Source organism: Heterodontus francisci, chromosome 1 (genome assembly GCF_036365525.1).
Source record: "Heterodontus francisci isolate sHetFra1 chromosome 1, sHetFra1.hap1, whole genome shotgun sequence".
NCBI classification, from domain to species: Eukaryota; Metazoa; Chordata; class Chondrichthyes; order Heterodontiformes; family Heterodontidae; genus Heterodontus; species Heterodontus francisci.
In genome coordinates this window covers 141,693,566-141,707,358 of record NC_090371.1, presented here as the reverse complement: position 1 = coordinate 141,707,358, position 13,793 = coordinate 141,693,566, and positions in this window count along the sequence as shown.

Sequence of the window (13,793 nt, the reverse complement as noted above, 5' to 3'; positions counted from 1 at the left end):
TGCAGTATCCAGTGCCTTCAGTCGTTTCTTGATATCACGCGGAGTGAATCGAATTGGCTGAAGTCTGGCATCTGTGATGCTGGGGACTTCAGGAGGAGTCCGAGATGGATAATCAACTTGGCACTTCTGACTGAAGATTGTTGCAAATGCTTCAGCCTTATCTTTCGCATTGATGTGCTGGGCTCCCCCATCATTGAGGATGGGGATATTTGTGGAGCCACCTCCTCCAGTTAGTTGTTTCACGGCTGGATGTGGCAGGACTGCAGAGCTTAGATCTGATTCGTTGGTTATGGGATTGCTTAGCTCTGCCTATTGCATGCTGCTTACGCAGTTTGGCATGCAGATAGTCCTGTGTTGTAGCTTCACCAGGTTGACACCTCATTTTGTGGTATGCCTGGTGCTGCTCCTGGCATGCCCTCCTGCACTCTTCATTGAACCAGGGTTGGTCTCCTGGCTTGATGGTAATGGTAGAGTGGGGGATATGCTGGGCCATGAGGTTACAGATTGTGGTTGAGTACAATTCTGCTGCTGCTGATGGCCCACAGCACCTCATGAGAGAGGAAGTACTAGAGGGTCTGACATCCTTGAAAGTGGATAAATCACCAGGGCCAGATGAATTGCATCCCAGGTTGTTAAAGGAAGCCAAGGAGGAAATAGCGGATGTGCTGAGGATCATCTTCAAATTCTCACTAGATACAGGAGGTACCAGACGATTGGAGGTCTGCAAACATTGTACCATTGTTTAAAAGGGGTGCGAGGGATAGGCCAAATAATTATAGGCCAGTCAGTCTGACCTCAGTGGTGGGTAAATTGTTAGAATCTATTCTGAGCGACAGGATAAACTGCTACTTAGAAAGGCACGGATTAATTAGGAATGGCCAGCATGGATTTGTTAAGGGAAAGTCATGTCTTACGAACTTAATTGAGTTTTTTGAGGAAGTAACAAGAAGGATTAATGAGGGAAGTGCAGTGGATGTGGTCAACATGGACTTTAGTAAGGCATTTGACAAGGTGCCACATGGCAGACTGGTCAGCAAAATGAAAGCCCATGGGAAACAGGACAATTTGGTAGGTTGGATCCAGAATTGGCTCAGGGACAGAAAACAAAGGGTAGTAGTCGACAAATGTTTTTGTGAATGGTAATCTGTTTCCAGTGGCATTCCACAGGGCTCAGTGTTGGGTCCCTTGCTGTTTGTGGTATATATTAATGATTTGGACTTAAATGTGGGAGGCATGATTGGGAAATTTGCTCACGACACAAAAATTGGTTGTGTAGTTGATACTGAAGAGGATAGCCGTAGACTCCAGAATGATATGAATGGTTTGGTTGAGTGGGCGGAAAAGTGGCAAATGGAATTCAATCCAGAAAAGTGTGAGGTAATGCATTTGGGGAGGGCAAATAAAGCGAGGGAATACACAATAAATGGGACGATATTGAGAAGGATAGAAGAAGTGAGAGACCTTGGAGTATATGTCCACAGGTCGCTGAAGGTGGCAGGACAGGTGTGAAGAAGGCATATGGAATGCTTTCCTTCATTGGCCGAGGTATAGAATTCAAAAGCAGGTATGTAATGCTGGAACTGTATAAAACGCTGGTTTGGCCACAGTTGAAGTATTGCGTACAGTTCTGGTCACCACATTACAGAAAGGACATAATTGCTCTGGAGAGAGTACAGAGGAGATTTACAAGAATGTTGCCAGGGCTTGAAAGTTGCAGCTATGAAGAAAGATTGGATAGGCTAGGGTTGTTTTCCTTAGAACAGAGGAGGCTGAGGGGTGACTTAATAGAGGTGTACAAAATTATGAGGGGCCTGGATAGAGTAGACAGGAAGGACCTGTTTACCCTAGCGGAGAGGTCAATTACCAGGGGGCACAGATTTAAGGTAAAAGCAAAATACTGCAAATGCTGGAAATCTGAAATAAAAACAAGAAATGCTGGAAATACTCAACAGGTCTGGCAGCATCTGTGGAGAGAGAAGCAGAATTAACGTTTCAAGTCAGTGACCCATCTTCAGAACACAGATTTAAGGTAGAAGGATTAGAGGGGACATGAGGAAAAACATTTTCACCCAGAAGGTTGTTGTGTGTCTGAAATTCACTGCCAGGAATGATGGTGGAGGCAGAAACCCTCAATTCTTTTAAAAGGTACCTGGACATGCACCTGAAGTGCTGTAACTGAAAATGGCTATGGACCAGGTGCTGGAAGGTGGGATTAGATTGGGCGGCTAGTTACTATTTTTTTCTTCTCGGCCGGCACGAACACGGCGGGCTGAATGGTTTCCTTCTGTGCTGTAATTTTTCTATGGTTCTATGGTTCTAAGTTAGTCAGGCAGAGGGTGATGCACTAGAATTGTCTAAGATTCAGTTGCAGTTGAGGCAACTGCTGCTTCAACAGGAAAAGGAAAAAAGCAATAGAAATGAAAAAACTTGAGGCTGAAAAAGAACTAAGAAAACTTGAATTGGAAAAAGAGGAAAGGGAAAAAGAGAGAGCACTTCGGAGAGAAAGTAAATGAGAAGAGAGGGAATTTAGATTAAAAGAGATGGAACTAAAGACAAAGGGGTAGTCATGAATCCAGGGAAAGTTCTGGTCAGAAAGAATCTGAATTCAGCCCAGGACCCAGCGAAAAGCTACTTAAATTCGTACAAGCTCTTCCTAAGTTCGAGGAAAGTGACGTAGAGACATTTTTCTTTTCTTTTGAAAAAATAGCCAAACAAAAGCTGGACACTGCTTATGCAAAGCAGGTTGATGGGCAGAGCTCATGAAGTTTATGCCATGCTTCCTGAAGAGGCTTCTGCAAAATATGAGATGGCAAAAAAGGCTATTCTTGCTGCGTATGAATTAGTTCATTAGAAGCTTACTGTCAGAAGTTTTGGAATTTACGGAGATTGGCTGGGCAGACGTATGTAGAATTTGAGTAAGTGAAGCAAATTAATTTTGAACATTGGATACAGGCATTAAAAATGGAAACTATGCATGAGAACTTTAGAGAATTGATTCTCTTGGAAGAGTTTAAAAATTCAGTCCCTTCAGTCGTGAGAACTCATATAGATAACCTAAACGTTTTAAAAGCTAGGCAAGCAGCGGAAATTGCTGATGATTTGAGCTTGTGAATAAGCCAAAACCTTTTGTCCGTCACTCCCATAAACCCGAGAGGGATAGAAAGTGGGCGAGTGACCAGCACAGTGGCACAGTGGTTAGCACCACAGCCTCACAGCTCCAGTGACCTGGGTTTGGTTCTGGGTACTGCCTGTGCAGAGTTTGCAAGTTTCCCCTGTGACCATGTGGGTTTCTGCTGGGTGCTCTGGTTTCCTCCCATAGCGAAAGACTTGCAGGTTGATAGGTAAATTGGCCATTGTAAATTGTCCCTAGTGTAGGTAGGTGGTAGGAGAATGGTGGGGATGTGGTAGGGAATATGGGATTAATGTAGGATTAGTATAAATGGGTGGTTGTTGGTCAGCACAGACTTGGTGGGCCAAAGGGCCTGCTTCAGTGCTGTATCTCTCTCTAAGCTGATGACAAGAAGGAACAGCTGGGAATGCCCCAGGATCACCTTCTCAGGTCAGAAAGGAAGGTGCTAAGGGTAGAAGTGAGGTCCACAAGCTGAAGTGTTAGCATTGCCACAAGATGGGTCATCTTCATTCAGAATGCTGGAAGTTGCAAGGTAAACCCATCGGACTTGTTGGGGTACACAAAGCTAATGCAGGGAAAGGAGCTCTGACTGAGAGTGCAGCAGACCAGGCTGTAGCTTTAACAGCAGCTATAAAACCAGACACAAACTAAAGTGAGTGTTGAGGTTAGGAATAAGATACCCAAAAGTAATAATGAATTCTTGTGAAAGGGAAAAGTGACTCCATATCCTTTAAGTGAGGTTGAAAAACCTATCATTATACTTAGGGATACAGGAGCAATGCAAACACTTTTGCTGGGGAAAGGTATAACGTTTCCACCAGAGAGTGCCCTGGATGCTAAAGTTTTAGTTAATGGAATTGGGGGGGAATATATACTCGTACCTTGAAATAAAGTGTGCCTAGAGAGTGACCTAATATCTGGGATGGTAACTGTAGGAGTTGTCCATAGTTTGCCAGTACAGGGAATTGATCTACTCCTCGGAAATGATTTGGCTGGATCAAAAGTATCAGTTTCTCCTATAATTACAGAGAAACCAAGTGAAGTTAAAGAAACAGAACAATTACAGGAACAAGATCCAGGAATATTTCCTGCATGTGTCGTCACCCGACCTCCATTGTCAGAGGTAAAATTGGCACCACAAACAGATAGCCGAGTATCTGAAATGTTATTTGGTGATTTAGATAATCCAAATGAGATGTTTAACAGATCTTCTATAATTGCAGTAAAGCAAGCTGATCCAGAGTTATACAGAATAGCACAGTCAGCTCTGAGAGAAGCTGAGGCGAAAGGAGTTCCAGAAGGCTATTATATTGAAGACAGGGTTTTGAGGAGGAAATGGAGACCACCTCATAGACCTGTGGATGAAGACTGGACAGTTAATGAATGGATAGTGGTACCACATAAATATCACCAGGAATTATTAAGGTTAGCACATGACATTTCTTATACAGGACATAGGGGGATTTAGAAGACTAAATCAGGTATAAGTCAACATTATTACTGGCCAGAACTAACGAAGGACATGAGGCAATTTTGCTTTGGCAATTTGGCCATACATGCCAAATGGTGGGAAAACTGCAACCTACCATAAAAACGGCACCACTAATTCCCATACCAGTGATTGAGGAACCATTTAGTAGAGTTTTGGTAGACTGTGGAGGAACCTTGCCAAAAACATACTTACTATCATTGGTATGGCTACTCGATTGCCACAGGCCATTCCTTTGAGGATAATTACTGCTAAAATAGTAGTAGAAACATTGCTCTGTGTTGCCTATAGGCCACCAGCTAGTGGGAAAGACATGGAGGAACACATTTGCAAGGAAATTACAGAGAGGTGCAAAAATTATAGGGTAGTTATAATGGGGGACATTAATTATCCAAACATAGATTGGGATAATAGTCGTGCAAAGGGCAATGAGGGGCAAGAGTTCCGAGAGAATGTTCAGGAAAATTTTCTACAACAGTATGTTGCTAGTCCAATGAGAAAGGAGGCACTGCTAGACCTGATTCTTGGGAATGAGGCGGGCCAAGTGGATCAAGTATCAGTAGGAAATCATTTAGGAGATAGTGATCATTGTTTCATGAAGTTAAGGCTGACTATGGAAAAGGACAAAGAGCAATCCAGGGTAAGAATAATTAACTGGGGAGAGGCTAACTTCGATGGGGTAAGAATGGAGCTGGGACAAATAAATTGGAGTCAAAAGATGGCAGGAAAACCAATAGATGAACAATGGGCTTCAAAGAAGAGATAGTATATTCCCTTGAAGGGGTAATGTAGGGCAAACAAATCCAGAGCTCCCTGGATGACAAAAGAGGTAGAGATTAAAATAAAGAATAAAAAATGTGCTTATGACAGATGCCAGGCAGAAAATACTATTGAGAACCAGGCTGAATATAGAAGGTCCAGAGAGGAAGTGAAAAAGCAAATAAGAGAAAAAAAGAGAGAGCATGAAAAGATTCTGGCAGTTAGCATTAAAGGAAATCCCAAAGTTTTCTATAGGCATATGAACAGTAAAAGAGTGGTAAAAAGAGGAGTGGGACGATTAGGGACCAGAAAGGGGATGTACACATGGAGGCAGAGGGCATAGCTGAGGTATTAAATGAATAATTTGCATCTGTCTTTACCAAGGAAGAAGATGCAACCCAGGCAATGTTGAAAGAGAAGGTAAGTCAGGCACTAGAGGGGTTTAAGATAGATAAAGAAGAAGCATCGATATGCTGTCTGTAATTAAAGTGGATAAAGCACCAGGGCCAGATGAGATACATCCAAGGATACTGAGGGAAGTGAGGGTGGAAATTGCAGAGGCACTGGCCATAATTTTTCAGTCTTTCTTAGACTTGGGGGTGATGCCAGAGGATTGGAGAATTGAAAACGTTACACCCTTGTTCAAAAAAGGGTGTAACGATAAGCCCAGCAACTACAGGCCAGTAAGTTTAACTTTGGTGGTGGGAAAACTTCTGGAAAAAAATAATTTGGGACAAAATCAATAGTCACAGGGATGAATGCGAGTTAATTAACGAAAGCCAGCATGGATTTCTTAAGGGAAAGTCATGTTTAATTAACTTGCTGGAGTTTTTTGAGGAGGTAACAGAGAGGGTTGATGAAGGCAATGCTGTTGATGTGGTGTACATGGACTTTCAAAAGGCATTTGATACAGTGCCACCAACAGACTTGTGAGCAAACTTGTAGCTCATGGAATAAAAGGGATGGTAGCAACATGGATACAAAATTGGCTGAGTGACAGGAAACAAAGAGTAGTGGTTAATGGATGTTTTTCAAGCTGGAGGAAGGTTTGTAGTGGAGTTCCCAAGGATCATTGTTGGGACCCTTGCTTTTCCTGATATATATTAATGACCTAGGCCTTGGTGTCCAGGGCACAATTTTAAAGTTGTAGATGATTTGAAACTTGGAAGCATTGTGAATTGTGAGGAGGATAGTGTCGAATTTTAAAAGGACAAGTTGGTGCAATGGGCAGACAGGTGGCAGATGAAGTTTAACGCAGAGAAATGTGAAGTGATTCATTTTGGTAGGAAGAACATGGAGAGTCAATATAGAATGAAGGATACAATTCTAAAGGGGATGCAGGAGCTGAGGGACCTAGGTGTATATGTTCATAAGTCAGTGAAGGTGGTAGGACAGGTTGACAGAACATTGATAAAGCATACAGTATTCTGTGCTTTATTAATAGGGGCATATAGCAAGGAAGTTATGTTGAACTTGTATAAAGCTCTAGTTCGGCCTCAGCTGGAGTATTCTGTCTAATTCTGGGCGGAGCACTTGAGGAAAGACGTGAGGGCATTGGAGAGAGTACAGAAAAGATTCATGAGAATGGTTCCATGGATGAGGAATTTCCGTTATGAAGATAGACTGGAGAAGTTAGGACTGTTTTCCTTGGAGAAGATAAGGCTGAGAGGTGATATGATAGAGGTATTCACAATCACGAGGGGTCTAGACAGAGTAGATAGAGAGAAACTGTTCCCACTCGTGAAAGGATCGAGAATGAGAGGGCACAGATTCAAAGTATTTGGTAAGAGAAGCAAAAGTGACTTGAGGAAAAACATTTTCACACAGCGAGTGGTTAATGTCTGGAATGCACTGCCTGAGAATGTGGTGGAGGCAGGTTCAATTGAAGCATTAAAAAGGGAATTAGGCAGTTATATGAAAAGGAAGAATGTGCAGGGTTATGGGGAGAAGGCACGGGAATGGAACTGAGAGAGTTGCTCTTTCAGAGAGCCGGTGTGGACAGGTTGGGCTGAATGGCCTCCTTCTGCACATAACGATTATGTGATTCTGTGAAAAGTTAACCCAGTTCTTTATGAGATATGGATTACCACTTGAAGTTCAATCATATCAAGGTTCTAATTTCATGTCTAAGATATTTTAAGAAATCATGGGCAATTTGGGTATCAGACAGTTGAAGTCTTCAGCATATCACTCACAGACACTGGGAGCTTTAGAGAGGTACCATCAAACTCTCAAAACAATGATTCGAGCAGACTGTCATGAAAATCTGCATGACTGGGATAAAGGGCTAGACTTTTTTTTATTTGCCACCAGCGATTCACCGAATGAGTCTACAGGTTTTAATCATTTCGAATTGGTTAACGGACATGAAGTGTGTGTTTATGGCGTATGGATGCTAGCATGGTCGTGTTGCGTACTCATAGTAGTTTTAACAGAATTAGAGTTTTAGGGTTAATGAACTTACACCTTTCTTGTTTAAATTTAAGAAAACCTGTCTGATTGATTTCTTTGCCTTACAACTGGAGAGCAGTGAACAAGGATTCACTGAGGGGAAGCTAAAACCATGGTGTTTTAAAAAATTGAACCATGTTACAGTCACACCAGGAAAAGGCTGAGAGAGAACCCCTAGACCCCTTTCTCACCTGGTCGTAACACACTGACCATAACTCATTAACGTTTGTGGAAAAATTTAAAAGCCAAAATGCTGGACTATTCAGATGGAGTTTGCTGTTGCAGCCTTATCATTTGAAGATTGTGCATATTTTGAGGGAAAACAATATTATCGCCAATGCTTTGTCATGAATTTAACGCATAAATAACAATGGTACAAAGAAATATTCCATTACATTGCCAGTAGAGTGAATGGGGGTATGAATGTCAAACTATGTTTAGAGGGTTTTTTTCAGTTTCTGTTTTGCATTGTAATGAAATGCATCCAAGAATGGTGTTTAATTTCGCCAGGGGTGGAGGTGTCATGGAAGTGTTTTCCTTGTTATTTAAAAAAACAACAGGGGCTCTGTGTGCTATTAAGACTGAGACCTTTTTGTCCCTCTGGGACCAGTGTGTGCGAGCCGCAAGCTGTTTCCTCGGCAACAGCAGGAGAGAGAGGTCACATGCTGTACTGTATCAGTTTGACTGTGTGTAAAGACTGGCTAGAACTGGTTTGATTTGGCAGACCAGTGGAGTGTGCTCTCCTTGAAGGAAGGATTTGTCTCTCTCTCAGCAGAAAATCTACATTGGCCTACAGGCTGTGTTTCGCCTAAAGAGGAAAAGACATTGAAACATAGAAACATAGAAAATAGGAGCAAGAGCAGGCCATTCGGCCCTTTGGGCCTGCTCCACCATTCAAAAAATATCATGGCTGATCGTCTAATTCAGTACCCTGCTCCCGCTTTTTCCCCATATCCTTGATGCTTTTGGCATTAAGAAATATATCTATCTCCTTCTTGAATATATTTAATGATTTGGCCTCCACTGCCTTCTGTGGTAGAGAATTCCACAGGTTCATCACCCTCTGACTGAAGAAATTTCTCCTCATCTCGGTCCTAAATGGCATATCCCATATCCTGAGACTGTGACCCCTGGTTCTGGACTCCCAGCCATCGGGAACATCCTCCCTGCATCTAGCCTGTCTAGTCTTGTTAGAATTTTATAGGGTTCTGTGAGATCTCCTCTCATTCTTCTAAAGTCAAGTGAATATAGGCCTAGTCGACCTAATCTCTCCTCATTCATCAATCCTGCCATCCCAGGAATCAGCCTAGTAAATCTTCTTTGCACTCCCTCCATGGCAAGAACATCCTTCCTCAGATAAGGAGACCAAGACTGTGCACAATACTCCAAATGTGGTCTCACCAAGGCCCTGTATAACTGCAGTAAGACATCCTTGCTCCTATACTCAAATCCTCTTGCAATGAAAGCCAACATACCATTCGCCTTCCTAATTGCTTGCTACACCTGAATGCTTGCTTTCAGCGACTGGTGTACAAGGACATCAGGTCTTGTTGCACCTCCCCCTTTCTCAATCTATCACCATTCAGATAATAATCTGCCTTTCTGTTTTACAACCAAAGTGCATCACCTCACATTTATCCACTCACCCAACTTGTCCAAATCACATTGCCGCCTCTTTGCATCCTCCTCACAGTTCACATTCCCCCCCAGCTTTGTGCCATCTGCAAACTTGGAAATGTTACATTTAGTTCCCTCACCAAAGTCATTAATATATATTGTGAATAGCTTGGGCCCAAGTACTGATCCCTGCAGTACCCCACTAGTCACTACCTGCCACCTGGAAAAAGACTTGATTATTCCTGCTCTCTGTTTCCTGTCTGTCAACCAATTCTCAATCCATGCCAGTATATTACCCCCAATCCCATGTGCTTTAATTTTTCACACTAACCTCTAATGTGGGACCTGATCAAAAGCTTTCTGAAAATCCAAATACACCACATCCACTGGTTCTGCCTTATCTATTCTACCAGTTACATCCTCAAAAAACTCCAGTAGATTTGTTAAACATGATTTCCCTTTTGTAAACCCATGCTGACTTTGCCCAATCCCGTTTATGCTTTTCAGGTCTTCTGTTATCACATCCTTTATAATAGACTCTAGCATTTTCCCTACGACTGATGTAAGGCTAACTGGTCTGTAATTCCCTGTTTTTTCTCTCCCTCCTTTTTTAAATAGTGGGGTTACATTTGCCACCCTCCAATCGGTAGGAACTGTCCAGAGTCTGGAGAATTTTGGAAGATGCCAATGCATCTACTATTTCCAGGGCCACTTCCTTTAGTTTTCTGGAACGTAGATTATCAGGCCTGGGGGATTTGTCAGCCTTTAACCCCATGAGTTTCCCTAGCACTTTTTTTTTTACTAATACTGATTTCCTTCAGTTCCTCCCTCTCATGAGACCCTTGGTTCCCTAACATTTCTGGGAGGTTATTTGTGTCCTCCTTTGTGAAGACAGAACCAAAGTATGTGTTTAATTGTTCTGCCATTTCTTTGTTCCCCATTAAAATTTCCCATGTTTACGACTGTACGGCCCTACATTTGTCTTCATTAATCTTTTTCACTTCACATATTTATAAAAGGTTTTACAGTCAGTTTTTATGCTCCCCGCAAGTTTACTCTCATACTCTCTTTCCCCTGCTTAATCAACCTCTTTGTCCTCCTTTGCTGAATTCTAAACTGCTCCCAATCCTCAAACTTGCTGCTTTTTCTGGCAATTTTATATGCCTCATCTTTGGATCTAATACTATCCCTAATTTCTTTTGTAAGCCACAGTTGAGTCACCTTTCCGGTTTTATTTTTGCGCCAGACAGGAATGAATAATTGCTGTAATTCATGTACACGCTCTTTAAATATTATCCATTGCCTATCCACTGTCAACCATTTCAGTAAAATTCCCCAATCTACCGTGGCCAACTCGCGCCTCATACCTTCATAGTTTCCTTTATTTAGATTCAGGACCCTAGTTTTGCATTCAACTACTTCACTCTCCACCTTAATGAAGAATTCTATCATGTTATGGTTGCTCCTCCCCAAGGGACCCTGCACAACAAGATTGTTAATTAATCCCTTCTCATTGCACAATACCCAGTCTAGGATGGCCTGTTCTCGAGTTGGTTCCTCAATGTATTGGTCTAAAAAACCATCATGTACACACTCCAGGAAATCCTCCACAGTATTATTGCTAATTTGGTTTGACCAATTTATATATAGATTAAAGTCACCCATGATTACAGTTATACCCTTATTGCATGCATCTCTAATTTCCTGTTTTAATGCCATCCCTTACATCTCTTACATCTCCACTACTGTTTGGGGGCCTATAGACAAGCCCCACCAATAAATTGGGATGGAGTTTCTGCTTTGATTGCAGTTAGTAATCAGGGTGCAAATTGTGCCCAATAGTGCCAGGCTAAAGCCTGTTGGACTGAAAATTGAATTCAATAATTTCAGAGCATGACGGGCCTCCCCTTTTTATGTTTAGTTATTTTTTCTTTTTTATTTGGTTATTTTATTTTAGTTTTTTTTCGCTTGGTTAGTTTGTTTCTACTGTGCCTACCCACTGTTTCTGTTTAAAAAAAATGTTTTAATAGTTGTGCTTGGAGTGCTTTGTGCTTTACAGTCAATTCACACCCTCTCTGCACTAACACTTTGAGTTTTAGCACACCATTAACAAACCATTTGCCTTTGTCCATGACCTCTGGTCAGTTATTCTCTGTGATCTTGTCCTATCAACACCTCTTTTGTTATCTCCTGCCCCACCCCCTGCTTTACTTGCTTAAAATCTTTTACATTTCTAATATTTGTCAGTTCTGAAGAAGGGTCACTGACCTGAAACATTAACTCCGCTTCTCTCTCCACAGATGCTGCCAGACCTGCTGAGTATTTCCAGTATTTCTTGTTTTTATTTCAGATTTCCAGCTTCTGCAGTATTTTGCTTTTATTTTAGTGCCCAAAATTATGTCAGTTTTCAGAAGTGTTTTTTTAAGTTTCTGCTCAAACTCGTTTTAATTTCACCAAATGCAAAGTCTGCCATGAACCAACGCAATCAGGTAATGTTTTAGAATAGAATTTTTAAAATATGGTTTTGCTTTAAAAAATATGCCTTGATAGACTTAAGAACGGTAAATTGGTAATTTGGCAGGGGGAGGGGATGCAGACTCCGAGCAGAATAGAGACACAGCTAAATACAGGAAAGCGAACAAGTCAGAGGGAATACAGCAGAAGTAAGTTTCAAGGGAGTAAGACCAGGATGGAAGGCCTCTACTTTAATGCCAGGAGTATTGCAGGTAAAACGGATGAGTTAAGGTCAATGATTGACACGTGGAATTGTGATATAGTAGCCATCACGGAGACATGGTTGAGGGAGGGGCAGGATCGTCAGCTCAATATCCCAGGATATCGAATCTTCAGGCGAGACAGAGGAGGGGGGAAAGGAGGAGGGGGCATTGCAATATTAGTTAAGGAATCAGTTACTGCAGTAAGGAGAGATGATTTCTTGGAGGGGGCATCAAATGAAGCTTCATGGGTAGAGTTTAGGAATAAAAAAGGGACAGCCACATTGCTAGGTGTTTATTATAGACCCCCCAGATAGTCAGCGTGAAATTGAGGAGCAAATATGTGCACAATTTGCAGTGGTGTATAAAAATAATAGGGGAATTATATTAGGTGATTTCAACTTTCCCAGCATTAATTGGGATAGTCATCGTGTTAAGGGCTTAGATGGAGTGGAGTTCTTAAAATGTATACAGGAGAACTTTTTAGCTCAATATGTAGAGGATCCAACAAGGGAGGGTACAGTGCTGGACTTAATTCTGGGGAATGAAGCCGGACAGGTGGTTGATGTGTTGGTGGGGGAGCATTTTGGTGACGGCGACCACAACATGGTACAATTTAAGCTTGTTATGGAGAAAGAAATAGACAAGTTGCAAAAAAAGGTTTTGGATTGGGGGAGAGCGAATTTTAGTAAAATAAGGCAGGATCTGGCCATGGTAGACTGGAAAGAGTTACTTGTCGGGAAATCTACAGAAGAGCAGTGGGGGGCATTCAAAAAGGAAATGGGGAGGGTACAGGCCCAACATGTTCCCTCCAGGGTTATAGGTAGGAGCAACAACCCCAGAGAACCATGGATGACCAGAAACATTCAGGGTACGATGAGAAGGAAAAGAGAGGCTTTTAGCAAATACAAGAGAAAATCAATGGAAGCATTAGTGGAGTACAGAAAGTGTAGGATGGAGCTCAAGAAAGCAATTAGGAGAGCAAGGAGGGGATATGAGAAAGCTCTGGCTGGTAAAAGTAGGGAAAATCCCAAGATATTCTATAAGTATATCAATGGGAAGAGGTTAACCAGGTAAAGAGTAGGACCCATTAGGGACCAAGGGGGAAATTTGTGGGTGGAGCCATAGGACATTGGTAGGATGTTGAACGAATACTTCACATCTGTCTTCACCCAAGAGAAAGAGGATGTAGATATGGAACTTAGAGAGAGAGACTGTGAGGTTCTTGAGCAAATTGTCATAGGGAGTGACAAGGTATTGGAGGTTTTGGAAGGCTTAAAAGTAGACAAATCTCCAGGTCCGGATGATTTGTGTCCCAGGATGCTGTGGGAGGCGAGGGTGGAGATTGCAGGGGCCCTGACCCTAATTTTTAATTCCTCTCTGGCCACGGGGGAGGTGCCAGAGGACTGGAGAACAGCTAATGTGGTCCCACTATTTAAGAAAGGTTGTAGAGATAAGCCAGGGAACTACAGACCAGTGAGTCTCACGTCAGTGGTAGGGAAACTATTGGAGAAAATTCTGAAGGAGAGAGTCTATCACCACTTGGAGAGACAAAATTTGATTAGGAATAGTCAGCATGGCTTTGTCAGAGGGAGGTCATGCCTAACAAATTTGATTTAATTTTTTGAGCATG